We start from the raw sequence: 14,457 nt of genomic DNA on the forward strand, positions 1-14,457 counted from the left end.
CCCAAATTGATGTTTGGATTGCAAGGTGGTAGTACAGGTACTCTTCCTTTAGAGACTGCTTCATTTAGCAATTGTTAAAAAGTAACTTTACAATCAGTTGTCACACTGATTGTTCCAATACTGGAAGTTTTAAAGAAAGGATTAGATAACCATTGGTCTGAAGTGCTGTAGGGTTTCCTGCCTAAGCAGTGGGTTGAACTAGAAGAGTGGTCACCAACCATTGGGCTGGGGACCACTGGTGGTCGGCGAGAAAATTTTGGTGGTCCGCAAAGAAATGTCACTCCCAAAGCAATTAATCCAGGCTGTGTGGGAACACAAGGCTGCGCCACCCACATGGCCTGTGGGAACACAAGTCTTGCGTCACTTGCATTGCGAACAGCATGAAGTAGTGGGGGGGAAAGGGCAGTGGGCGGGAACTTGCCCCACTCACCCCATATGCCTTGCCTGTCCACCAGACTGCTTCTTTCTGCTTCTTTCTTCTTCTGCTTTTGGCTGCATGCAAGGAAAACAGCAAAAGTCTTTCTTTCCCCCAAACTCCGCCAGAAATGAGTCTTTGGGACCCTGCAAGGCATCCTGCTCCAAGAGGCTGCGCTGGCATGACAAGTCTCACAAAGACTCGTTTCTGGTGGAGTTTGGGGGAGAGAAAGAAAGACTTCCGCTGCTTCTGTTGTTTTTCCTTGCATGAAGCCAAAAGTCTCTCTCTCTCTCTCTCTCTCTCTCTCCCCCTGAGAACAGAGCTGGAGACGGTATCCTGTGATCCCAAATAAAGAATGATCGATTGGTAGGAAAATGGTGTGGGGAAATTTCCTGCAGATTTTGGGGGTGATTTTCCCGGGGTCTCTGGTCAGCGGGATTTAAAATTATGAGTTTGGTGGTCCCTGAGGTCCAAAAGTTTGGTGGCCCCTGAACTAGAAGACCTCCAAGGTCCCTTTCAACTATTCTATTCTATTCTATTCTATTCTATTCTATTCTATTCTATTCTATTCTATTCTATTCTATTCTATTCCATTCCATTCCATCCTATCCTAGTCCATTCCATTCCATTACGGTGTGGTATTATTGCATTATGGTGTGGTATGCTCACTTGACAGCCGCGGATAGAAAGACATTACAGAGGGTGGTGTGCACAGCACAAAACATCATGGGCTGTTCCCTGATACCACTAGATGACATCGCTAGGGCTGACTGCCTTAGAAGAGTGAGGAAAATTCTCAGGGATGACTCACACCCCGGTCAGCACTTCTTCACTCTCCTACCATCAGGTAGGAGATATAGAAGTATAGCCAGCCGCACCAACAGGCTGAAGAACAGTTTCTACCCGTGGGCTGTCAGATTTCTGAACGGAAAATAGTATGACAGACTTGCAGGGGCTGGCACATTGTGCAACAAGGTCACATAGTGTAATACGATTGGGACTGGGTTAGGGACTTCTGTCCTCACTGTGAGTTGTGTGTGTGTGTGGGGGGGATGCACGAAGGGAGGCTCAGCCAATCTCATTGTACACATGTTGTACTCTGACAATAAAGGTAATAATAATATCTATTCTATTCTAGAGTTGCTAGTCCTAATTGTGATTGTTAAACAAAGATTATCTGTATTTATATTAGCCAGATATTATTGTTCCTGATATACTTAATTACATAATTTAGATCTATAAAGCTGCCCAACTCATAAACAATTCTGGATGGCATGCAAATTAAATTAAAACCCAATATATTAAATCAAGCAAAAAAAATGAATATAACGCAGGAAATATAACGCCATAAACAAATTGTGCATAATACAGTCCAGGTGAATAGCCCTATTCTAGGACTTGGGGAAAAGGTAGTTTTCAAAGCTTATTTAAAATACGGCAGGGTTCAGTTGTTCAAATTTCCAGGGAGATGCAAACAAAAAAGGCAGATTTCCTAGGCCTGTTCAGATTTCACTGTTTAATTATAGATACAATGTGAAGGGAGCCCACCATATCCACATCTTATGGCAAGGGCAAAAACAATCGGAGAATAACGGTGCCTCAGCTAATGAGTCATGTATCCTGTAACCTGAAGGATGTTATATACAGGTGTCAAACTTGATTGCATCACATGACATCACATGACTTTTATGATGTTTTTGCCTTTGCGGAACCGGGGTGGGCATGGTTTGCGTGTGATGCATCCAGCCCATAGGCCACCAGTTTGATACCCCTGTACTGTTATAGGTCACAACCAGCAATTTGAATAGCCCATTGGCAATCAGTGCAGTTTGTGTAGCAGAAGTGTTTCATGGGTGTTCCAAGCCATTCTTACAACTGCTTGCAGCACTGCATTCTGCACCAGCTGTGGCTTTCAAGTGGTCTTCAAGGGCATCCCCATGAAGAGCACACTGCAATCGACCGCACATGAGGTGACTATGAGGCCCATCCAGAAAAGGGTCCAATTAGCACACCAGATGAATCTGTGCAAAGGCTTTCCTGGCCACAGCTGCCATCTATACTTAAGTAGGAGCTGTGATTCAGGAAGACCACAAATTGTGTTCAAATTCTATCTGGGGAAGTTAACCTCATTCAGAACTAAAAATGGAAAGTTTTCAACACTGGAAGGATCGAGTCACTCAGTTTTGAGCTTGCTCTTCTTTGTCCAAACCCCATTAACATTCAGGCACTGAATAGATCTTGACATATCCTTTGGTCTACCAGGGGTTGTGAAGGACCACTGAATATCACTCACATATTGATGATACCTGACTCCATGTCAACAGATGACTTCATCCACAGCTTCATGTAAATGTTAAGGAGGGCAAGAATTTTGAACCCTGTGCTACCCTACAAACCAAGGACTTTGGGATAAAGCTCCTCCCCTATCACTAGCAATTAACCACAGGAAGAAACTACTGCAACACTGAGCCTCCCACACCCAATTTCTATAGAGCAGTTGGTTCAGAAGGATATTATGATTAAGGATTCCAAAAGTCACTGAGAAATTAAGGAAAATTGGAGCATTAAGGATCTAGTGATCCTGTGTAAGATATGTGCAAATGATCTTGGGAGACCTGGTGAAGAGATGCAGCCTAAGGACTAGTTAGATAAGAGGGAGGATAGCACACAGCTCCATAGTGGGTGAAGCAAGAGGCTAAAATGAGACCTTCCCTAATTTATCAGCTGCAAAGGTGGTGGCAGGATAACTTAAAAGATTAATATAGTTTTGCAATAAAGTAGAATGAGCTTATTTGCCTGTGTCAAATACTGACGACGCCTTCCACATAAGTGGCTCAGATTCCCATCATCCCTCTGCCCATGACACCTGGTTGTTGCTTGATAATATCAAAAGTGTTTTTAATCAGCTTCTTTTGATTAAAAAAGTGTCAGTGTTAATTATCTGTATTGACTATCAGCTGCTTTCTAAATGTACTTCCAGGTATTGATTTTAAGCTTAAAAACTGTAAATGGTTTGGGGGCTCCCAGAATGGTAAGGCTTTCGGAGAAAGTTGTGGTTCTTTTTTCCATTCTTCAATGCATACATTTTACCATGTTATACGTCAGGCAGAACCCAGGCAGTGAATAAACATAGGACCATATCTAGAACATGGAGTAATAGGGCTGGAAGGGATCTTAGAGATCTTCTACTCCAACTTTATTTTATGGGGTTTCTATCTTCCTCTCAGAAGGCTAAGAAAATTTCCTCTAGGTCCTTCTCTGGCTTTACTAAAGCCATGACAGGACTAGTGTTTACAATGAAAAAGGAGTCATCATTACACTGAAGAGAATTTGTTTTGAGCCCAATTTCATCGATCTGTCTGTGTAGCTTTATTGTACACTGTGCAAAATGATAAGTATTCTTCCCAAATGGAGCTTTGCTCCATAGGAATTACTCAGGTGCTGTTCAAGTGTGTGGCTTATTTTTAAAAACAATTTAGACTTCTATAAAAAAAACTTATGAACAATGCAAAGAAATGGAAAGCAAATCTGTAAGAAAGGAAGGTGCAGTGAAGACTACTTTCCACACAATAGCCTACAACAGAAGGGAAAAAAGCAAACTTCTTTTTCATTTTTCATTTCTCCATTGATTTTTATTAATAAAAAGATTTTATTTATTTATTTGTTACATTTCAACACTGCCCAACTCACCTAAGTGACTCTGGGAGATTTACAAACAGCATAATAATACGATATAAAACATATCTTTTTTTTTAAATCTAAAAGCGTGCATAAAAAACAAAATTCAAACAAGGTTAAAATTTACAAGTTAAAAATGAAAAAAAAAATCAGAAGGCTAATTATTTAACTGTTTGTCACTTTGTTTTCCAGCAACTAAACTTATTTCATTAATTAATACAGATTGTTATTATGATTCAACAAAAATAGTTATCTTGTACTATCAGCTTAGGCTTCAAGTATTATAGTAATTTGGCTTTGATATTCATTGGCTACATCAGCATCTCATCAGAAAAAAATGAGATTAAAACAAAACCCAAACTTTAACACAGTGTCTGGTTCATCATGGAGATCATGTCTTCCACATAGAGCAGTGAATTTTTAGGATATATCACAAACCTCATATTGATTAAGATGCACTTGCATGGAAGATAAGAAATCATATCAAAAATTCTCTGCTTCTCTGAGAAGCATGCTTCCTCTTCACCATTCCTTTCAGGCAGTGGTGGGATTCAAAATGTTTTATCACTGGTTCTGTAGGCATGGCTTGGTGGGCATGGTGTGGCTTGGTGGGTGTGGCAGGGGAAGGATACTGTAAAATCCCCATTCCCTCCCCACTCCACTAACCTAATTTCCAGCTGTGTTCTCCTGTGCAGGGCAACAAAAGAAGACCCATCCGATCAGGTGAGATTTGAGCAGCAGAGAATAGACGGGGGTGGGGCCAGTCAGAGGTGGTATTTGCTGGTTCTCCAAACTACTCAAAATTTCTGCTACCGGTTCTCCAGAACTGGTCAGAATCTGCTGAATACGATGTCTGCTTTCAGGGCTTCCCATACTTTTTCATTTCTCAGGCTGTAAATAAGAGGATTTAGAAGTGGTGTCACCAAGCGGTCAGAATGGCCATTGCTTGGTTGAATTCCAGAGAGGAGCTCTGGGCTGGCTGAGCATACATAAAAATAGAGCTGCCATAATAGATTGTTACACAGTGATGTGCAAGGCACAGGTAGAAAAGGCCTTCTGCCTCCCAGTGGCTGATGGGATCCTAAGCACAGTGGAGATAATGTAGATGTAAGATACTGTGATAAGCAATAGAGTGCCCACAGGCATAAAGGAAAACAAGAAGCACATCGACAAGTTCAATGAGCTGTGTTTCACAGCAAGAAAGCTTCAAGAGTGGAGTGTTGTCACAAAAGAAGTCACACTCAGAAGAAGCAACTTAGTGGACCCCAGGAAAAAATAGAAAGGACACTGAGCAATGCAAGCTTAAAATGAGAGAGTCTTTGTTAAGTTCGGAGGAATGAGAGACTTAGCCAGGGCATTGCAAGCAACAAATACTTTATTATTAGAAATAAAGGGCTGATTGAGCTCGCCAGCCTGGAACGGGCTCGCAACAACCAGCGGCTAACCGAACCCCGCAGCCTGCTTATATAGCCGGCTGCTGGGGTGGTCAGCCAATGGGGAGGCAGTAACGCCCCCCACAACTTGAGCGGACCTGAGTGGGGACTGTGGAGAGTCCCAGGGACATAACACCCCTTCCCCCCAGATGTGAACATGAGTAATCGTTCAAATAAGCCGGAGGTCTGTGCTGGCGCTCTGAGCGTCGTAGCTCGGGTGCGTTGACCACTGGCCCGGAGCCCGAGGGAGATGGTTGAACTGATGAGGAAACGCGGGCATGCTCAGCGGACTGCGTTGGTGCGGGGGTAGAACAGCCGACTGGCAACGGTGTGTCCTCGTACGTTGGTTCGGGCGACATACCCTCTGTGTGGTCTCTGTCTGGCTCCTCGCTCAGTGACTCACGTGGAGGTGGTGGAGTATCTCCCGGGCTGAAGTTGAAGGGAGTCTGGCTTGGTGCCTGTGTGTTGGGTTGTGCCCATGGTTCTGCGCAGGGCGTAGTGACTAGGCGCTACGAAGCTGGTCCAGGTGTCTCCTCCAGATGCGACCGTCATCTAACTGGACTTTGTATGACCTGGGACCGGTGATGGCAATGACCACTCCAGGGATCCACAGTGGGTCTCCCGCATAGTTCCTCGCGAAGATGCTCTCCTGCAAAACAAAACCTCTGCTCCCCGCTGAAGAAGCGAGGGTGAGTCAGGGCAGTAATTAGGGGTGAAGTCTATCTAACACGGTTCTTAGGCGTCTGCCCATCAGTAGTTCGGCCGGGGATTTATTAGTGACTGTGCACGGGGTTGCGTGTTGACTCAGCAAGAAAGCGGGATAGTCTATGGTGCCAGTCTTCATTGCCGAATCTGGCCAATGCTTCCTTCGTGGTTCTAACGGCTCTCTCTGCCAACCCGTTGCTGGCGGGGTGAAAGGGAGCCGTGAAGATGTGACGGATGCCCAGATTTGCGGCAAAACGGCTGAACTCTGTTGAGGCAAACTGGGGGCGTTGTCAGAAACTATGGAGTCTGGAAGCCCGTGGGTCACGAACAGGCGGGTCAATACCTTGGTGACGGCTTGAGTGGTGGTGGTGGATAGTTGGGCCACATCAATCCACTTAGAGTATGAGTCCACCACCACCAAGAACATTCTGCCGTGAACTGGACCCGCTAAGTCAATGTGCAGTCTGGACCAGGGTGCGTTGGCGCTTTCCCACTTTGTGGGGGTGGTGATTGGAGGGGATGGTCTAGACTCCTGGCAGGGTTGACACGAGCTTACCCATTTGCTGATGTCGTCGTCGAGGCCAGGCCACCACACGTAGCTGCGTGCCAACGCCTTCATCCTGACAATGCCAGGGTGGCCTCGTGTAGTGCTTCCAAGACTCGGGTGCGCAGTTGGGCCGGGATGACCACTCTGGTGCCCCACAGCAAACAGCCCTGCAAACTAGATAATTCTTGTTGGCGTATTTTAAAGGGTGTGAATTCGTTAGAAATACTCGTGCCCGCCACCCCCTCCTCACCCAGTCCAGTACCTGGGCAACCGTTTTGTCCTTTTGGATTTGGTGGAGATATCGAGGGCAGTGACAGGAAGGTCGAGCTGGGTGACCTCAAAGATAGCGTGGACCGGGGCCGGGTCTTCAGCTGGAGCAGGCAGGGGCAGCGGCTGAGAGCGTCTGCGTGGCTTAAGGTTTTTCCTGGGCGGTGTATGAGTTTATACGAATAGGCTGCCAAGAATAGGGTCCACCTCGTCATTCTTGGGGACAACACTTGTGGGGTTTGTTTGTCGCCGACCAGGAGACCCAGGAGAGGCTTATGATCCGTGACTAGTTCGAAGAGTGGCCGAACAGGAATTCGTGAAATTTCTTAACTGCTGCTACGGCAGCTAAAGCCTCCTTGTCTATCTGGCTATAGTTTCGCTCTGTTGACGAGAGGGTTCTAGAAAAGAAGGTGATTGGTGCCTCGGAGCCATTTGGTAGTCTGTGGCTTAAAACAGCTCCAATCCCGAAGGGGATGCGTCAGCTGCCAACACTAGTGGAAGATGGGGGTCAAACTGAATAAGTACTGCGTTAGAAGTGAGTAACGATTTGACTGCGTGAAAAGCAGTGTCTTCCTTGTGACCCCAGTGCCAAGGAGAGTTTTTATCTAAGAGCCTGTGGAGAGGCTCAGCTACTGAAGCTTTATGGGGCAGGAATGATGCGTAAAAGTTCAATAACCCCAAGAAGGCTTGTAACTCTGCTTTGGTTGTTGGTGTGGGTGCTTCATGGATTGCCTTAACCTTGGACTCCAGGGGGTGAATACCTGAGGTGTCAATTTTATAGCCCAGAAAGTCCACCTGTCTAGTGGCAATGGCACATTTCTCCCTTTTTAATTTGAGCCCATGCTGTCTGAACCTGTCTAACATTGCTCTGACTCTCTGGAAGAGTTGGGGTCTGTCCCTGGCCGAGACCAATATATCATCGAAGTAGGGTACTACGCCAGGGAGACCCTGGAGTATGCGCTCCATGAGGGATTGGAAAATGCCGAGGGCAACGCTTACGCCAAATTGGAGACGCTTGCAGCGGAAGGCGCCCCTGTGGGTGACGATGGTTTGCAGTTCGGCTGTTTGATTGTCAACAGGGAACTGCTGATACACTTGAGACATGTCCAACTTGGCGAAAATGTTGCCGGGTTCAAAAGTGTCCAATAGATGTTGTATGACAGGGACTGGGTAAGCGCTAACTTGTAAAAATTTGTTGATTGTGGTTTTATAGTCCGAGCAAATTCTCAGACTGCCATCCTTCTTAAGGGGGTGACGATTGGCGTCTCCCACTTGGCGAAGTCTGTTGGTTCAATGACCCTTGCTTCAATAACTTGTCTAGCTCCGCATCCAGTTTAGGCCGGATGGCAAATGGGACTCTGCGGGGTTTTAGTCTAATGGAACTGCCTGGGGTCTACTGTGAATGAGATGGGGTACGTTATAGCATCCCAGCTCATTGCTGAATACGTCTGAGTAGTCAGCGAATAAGGAGTCAGTGTCAGAGGTGGAGACAGCATGGACTCCTGTTAACCCTAGGCCGAGATGGGGAAACCAATCAAGCCCCAATAGAGAGGGGAGGTTGCCGCTAACTACCACTAGAGGCAGGTAACCTTTGAAAGCTTTAAAATTAACATGGAACTTGCCTTTGCCAAGTACCGGAATGTCCTTCCTGGTAGTCCCTCAAGGAGAGCTGGCACTTCTGGAGTTGGTTCCTGGATAGCTTGGGCTGCAGCTTCTTGAGGGTGTTCCACGAAATAATTGAGAGCGCTGACCCCGTGTCAACCTCCATAAGGCATGGTTTACCTTCTAATAGGACAGAGAGCGAGATTTTACTAATGGCATTGCAGGTATGTTTAGCAAAATGGCGAGTGCGACAGTTTAGTACTTGCCTTTGTGGACCCGATCGTGAAAAGGAGGAGGGGCCCCCGTGCGTGGGACAGCGAGCAGCTTGGCAGACTCTGGCTATGTGCCCCTTTTTGAGGCAATTGTTGCAGGTGGCTCCCTTGAACTTGCAGGTGGCCCTCGGATGAGATCCGCCACAGGACAGGCACAGGGTGATGTGCTTAGGCGGATGGCTGCTTTCTTGCCTGGCTCCTACCTGTGGTTGTCTGGTCTGAGCAAGGCGGTGGATGTCAGCCTGGTCGCTGGACTCCTCTGTGTTGACCACCTCTTCTGAATGGATGGTGGCAGCGGGTTGTTTGTGCACGGGGCCTTGGATTTCCGTGGCTGATTGGGTAGCCAACTCTGATGCCAAGGCTTCCTCGACGGCTTGGGCGAGGTTGAGGTCCTTCTTGGCCAATAGACGTCTTTGGAGATGGAGGTCTTTGACCCCGCATACAAGCTGGTCGAGGAGCATGTCATCAAGGTAGCTCCCGAACCCGCAATGGAGTGCTGCAGTCCTCAAGGCAGCCATGTATTGGTTGATAGACTCTTTTTCAGTCTGCTTCCTCATGCTGAAGGTGAACCTCCTGGCAATCTGTGAGGGTCTAGGAGAATAACGGTTAGTGAGGATTTCTAATAGTTCGGTCCAGGGGACATTTCTTAACTCACGTGGAGCTACCAGGGCTATGGCAGTGTCGAAGACGATGGCCCCGCAATAGCTCAGAAAAAATGATTTCTTCCGGTGCTCCCCTGCATCAGCCAGCCCTATGGCATCGATGTAATGATTAAAACGATTCTTATATGACTCCCACTTCTCCTCATCCGGTTTGAACGATGGGAAGGCTGGGTGGGAGTTCATGATGAAATCCTCGTTAGATGACCTGTTGAGAAAATCTCTCTGGGTAGCAGCAGGAAAGGTTTTTTGTGCCAGCAAAAGGCTAGTGACTTCAGCTCTGGAGAGGTGTTTTTACAACTCTCAATTCTCTCTCTGGGACTGCTGGTGTTTTGGCTGCAACGGCCGTTGGCAGCGTTTTTTTGAATTTCGCGCCTGACTTCAGCTTACAGCACCGCGCTGTTACTAGACGGGAAATTCAACTGACAGCCGTTTGAATTTCGCGCCTTTTAGAATGAGCGGCTGCGGCTCGCAGCGCTACACTTCCTTCTGTAGCAGGCTAGCAAAACGGCTACAGGCGTTTCTCTCACTTTCATTAGTTCGCTGAACGCTTTCTCTCTGGCTGCGGCTCAGCGTTCGCTGCAGGCTAGTAAAACGGCTACAGCGTTTTTCTCACTTTCCCTAGTTCGCTTTCGTTGCCGGCTGATCGCTTTCTTTCTCTAGCTGGGATCAGCGGCTAGTGACTCAGCGGTTGCGTTATGCCTCTGGAAAGAATCCCATCCTCGTCGCCAGTGTTAAGTTCGGAGGAATGAGAGACTTAGCCAGGGCATTGCAAGCAACAAATACTTTATTATTAGAAATAAAGGGCTGATTGAGCTCGCCAGCCTGGAACGGGCTCGCAACAACCAGCGGCTAACCGAACCCCGCAGCCTGCTTATATAGCCAGCTGCTGGGGTGGTCAGCCAATGGGGAGGCAGTAACGCCCCCCACAACTTGAGCGGACCTGAGTGGGGACTGTGGAGAGTCCCAGGGACATAACAGTCTTCTTCTTAGCCAGCTAGTTAGTCAACATTTTGGGCACAATGGCTGAGGTGAAGAATATTTCTAGAAGGGAAAGATTTCCCAGAAAGAAGAACATGGGTGTATGAAGACGAGCATCAGTTACTACAACACTGATGAGGACCGGAGGAAATCCTAGCAGAATGAACTCCGTCACAACTTGTCCAATGCTCTGGTTATTATTGATTGTCACTGCATCCATCCTGGGCTTCCTCTGGAGAAATGGGAAGAAGTGAGTCTGCAAGAGGATAGAAGTTTAATCACAATTAACTGGAAGAAAAGAACATCACTCTCACTATTGTCTTGCAGAACTACATGCTAAAAATAAAGAGTTGGGGTGAACCAGTGGTGAGATTCAAATTTTTTTATTACTGGTTCTGTGGGCATGGCTTGGTGGGTGTGGCAGGGGAAGGATACTGTAAAATCTCCAGTCAGGAGGTGGGATTTGCCAGTTCTCCAAACTATTCAAAATTTCTGCTACCGGTTCTCCAGAACTGGTCAGAACCTGCTGAATACCACCTCTGGGGTGAATTATATTTTTCAAGGAAATATTTGGGAAATGAAATATGGCATGGAACATAGAACATATAGACAGAACATAGATGAAAGTCAATCAACCAAAAACTTCTATGCCTACTTTTCATATTTATTGTATATTAGAAATATCAAAGAATTACGTGAATTTTCACATCATCTGGAGGTTTCGTAATGCAAAAATAAAAGTAAGCTGTTTCTTTGTATATTAAATATTTATTTATTTATTCTTTATTTATATTCTGCCTTTATTACAGGTAGTCTTGACTTACAACTGTTTGATTAATGACTGTTGAAATTATAACAGCACTGAAAAAAGTGACCTGGGGCCGATTTTCACACTTACAACCATTGCAGCATCGCCATTGGTCATAATCAAAATTTGGCCATAATCAAAATTTGGATGCTTGGCAACTGTCATGTATTTATAACAGTTGCAGTGTCCTTGGTCATGTGTTCATTTTTTTGTGTGATTCTCTGCAAAGCAAAGTCAATAGGGAAGTCAGATTCACTTAACAACCATTGTTACTAAGTTAACAACGGCAGTGACTTACTTAATAATGGTGGCAATAAAGGTTCTAAAATGGGGCAAAATTCATTTGACAACTACCTTGCTTAGCAACAGAAAATCTGGAATCAATTGTGGTCATAAGTCAAGGATATATGTATTTTTTAAATAACTCAAGGCAACGAACATATCTAATGATTTTCTCCTATTAAGAGCCTCAGTGGCGCAGTGGTTAGAGTGCAGTACTGAAGACTATCTCTGCTGACAGCCGTCTGCCTACAATCTGGCAGATCGAATCCCACCAGGCTCAAGGTTGGCTCAGCCTTCCATCCTTCCGAGGTGGGTAAAATGAGGACCCAAATTGTTGGGGGCAATATGCTGACTCTGTAAACTGCTTAGAGAGGGCTGTAAAGCACTATAAAGTGTTATATAAGCCTAAGTGCTATTGCTATTGCTATTTTCCCCACATCAGTAATCCTGTGAGGTGAACTGGATTGAGAAAGACTGACTGGCCCATGGTCACCCAGATGGCTTTCATGCCTAAAGGGGGACTAGAACCCGCATTCTCATGGTTTGCTATACTTTACTGCTGCTTTTATTGGAATATGTACTGACTTATATTTAAAATATAATAACTTGGAATAAGTTTGTTACTTTTTGTACTCAGAAGTACAAAAAAAATATTCTAACCAGGTTGGACTACAAGGTAACTCACTGAAAAGGACAAGTAAGTGATGTCTCTCTTGTTAATCATTTATAAAGAATGTCTATTCCATTTTCCTTTGTTCTTGTTCTCTCACTGATAACTCTACTGTGAGAAACTACTGTAGAGAACTATGTGAGTACTGTCCATTATTGCAAATCTGGACCTTAATTATTTTGTCACTCACAAATGTCATGGCTATAGGAAAAAGATCCCATTGGGATCATTCCTGATAGAAAGTCTTCCTTTTTATTTTAGACTATCTATTTCACCTGAAGAGCAAAGTACATCAGATTTGTAAATTTTCATCATCTCTATTCTTTCCATTCTCTTTTGTCTTTTAGAATGAAATTGGGAAGAGTTTTATAGATCTTTTCATCATAATAAATATTAATCATAATAAAACATTAGATATTTCATGATTCCCTCCTCTTCACTCTTTTGGGAACAAACCTTTAATATAAATGATCTGAGCAGACCTGACCTAGTAAATGAGGGGATATTTTTAACGTTCTAAATAATCAGCAACAATTGCCTTTGGCCATAATCACTCAACAATCTTATACAACACACAATTGCCAGATACAATAAGCATAGGCATTATATCTTCTTATACCCACTATATCTTTTTATATGCACGGTATCCCATCATCATAATCATAATTCAAAATATTGCTTTTCAGGAATTCAGAAAACATAATGCTCTTTTTCCTCATCCTGCATTATGATCTTTCAGACAAGCAAGAAGAGTTATGCAGTTTTTGACTTATTATGCTGATTCAGAAGAATTAATGTAGTTCAAAGAACTTTAATACAAAATGCTGAGAATCAAAGAACCACTAATTGTTCCTGGAATTATATAATACTCAAGCATTAGAGATTACTTCCACCCCTTGCTTCTTTGCTTTTATTAAACTCTATACACTTAATGAACAACAGATTCATGATAAGCTAAACAATGGATTTTCTCCCCCAAACAAAACAATTTCTAAGAAATTTTTTTCTTCACATAATGAATAGAGAGATAATACATGTATAGAAAATAATAATTTTACCTCCCAAAATGTACTAGCTTGTAGTGCAATTCTCGGCATTTTCAGATTAAATTCAGTAAGATGGAATCCCAGCATTACAGCCTTACAAATATTGCTCCTGTGCATAATTTGTATCTTCATTTCTTTTAATAGCATTTGGTTAATGAAACGTATTAGAGTAAACTTCTATCATCTGTAATGAATGATATTACAGTGGCTTCTTTTTTCTTCAAAATATGGCCTCTGAGACCAGAAATTACACTGTTCATTAATACTAATACTAACCTCTGGGGGAAACATATCCTTGCGGATGTTTCCTTCTAGTTAACCATTAGGCATTATATCCAATAATATGGAAAATATTGAAATACTAATGTGGTCTTTGAATAAAGATCAGAAGCCATTATTCTCATTTCATGTCTTTACGTGTGGCCCTTTTTTCCAAACTTGGTTCCATTCTATGGATAGTCTTCGACTTATGACTGGTTGCTTAAAGACCATTTGAAATTACCACAGACTTCCTCAGAGTTACTCATGATCCCATCCCCATGGTCACCTGATCATATTTCAGGTGCTTGTCAACCCACCTCCATTTAAGGTCATTTGCTGCATCCCACGGTCATGTGACCACAATTTAAGATATCTTTTTTGCTGGAAACCAGCATTTACTTTTGGTTTCTGGCAAAAAATGGCCATTAGGCACAACGGATCATCATTAAAAAAAAAAAAGGCATAACATTAGGTGCAATCATGTGGTGATCCTGATCCTTTCCCGGGTGATATTCTTTTACATCTTCCCTCAAGCTTCTCATCTCAAGACTGATGTAACACAGCTATATTCATGAATCTTGGTTTCTAATTTCCTGATCAACCATATGGCTCTTCTTTGAATTTCCCAGTTTTTTTTTTCATTTTTTCCCCTCTTAAAGTATGGGAAACTGTTTCTGAGGAGGAGGAGGAAGTCTGATCAAAGTGGGGCAATTGTTTCATGGGATTTGGAAACTCTGCTTCTGTCATTGCTGTCAAAACTGTGTGCTTTCCTATAACAGCCACATCAGAGTCCCGAGTTATATTTGGCATGGAATCTTTTTATGATCTGCT

Source organism: Pseudonaja textilis, chromosome 2 (genome assembly GCF_049901715.1).
Source record: "Pseudonaja textilis isolate UNSWEBS1 chromosome 2, rPseTex1.2, whole genome shotgun sequence".
Classification (NCBI taxonomy): domain Eukaryota; kingdom Metazoa; phylum Chordata; class Lepidosauria; order Squamata; family Elapidae; genus Pseudonaja; species Pseudonaja textilis.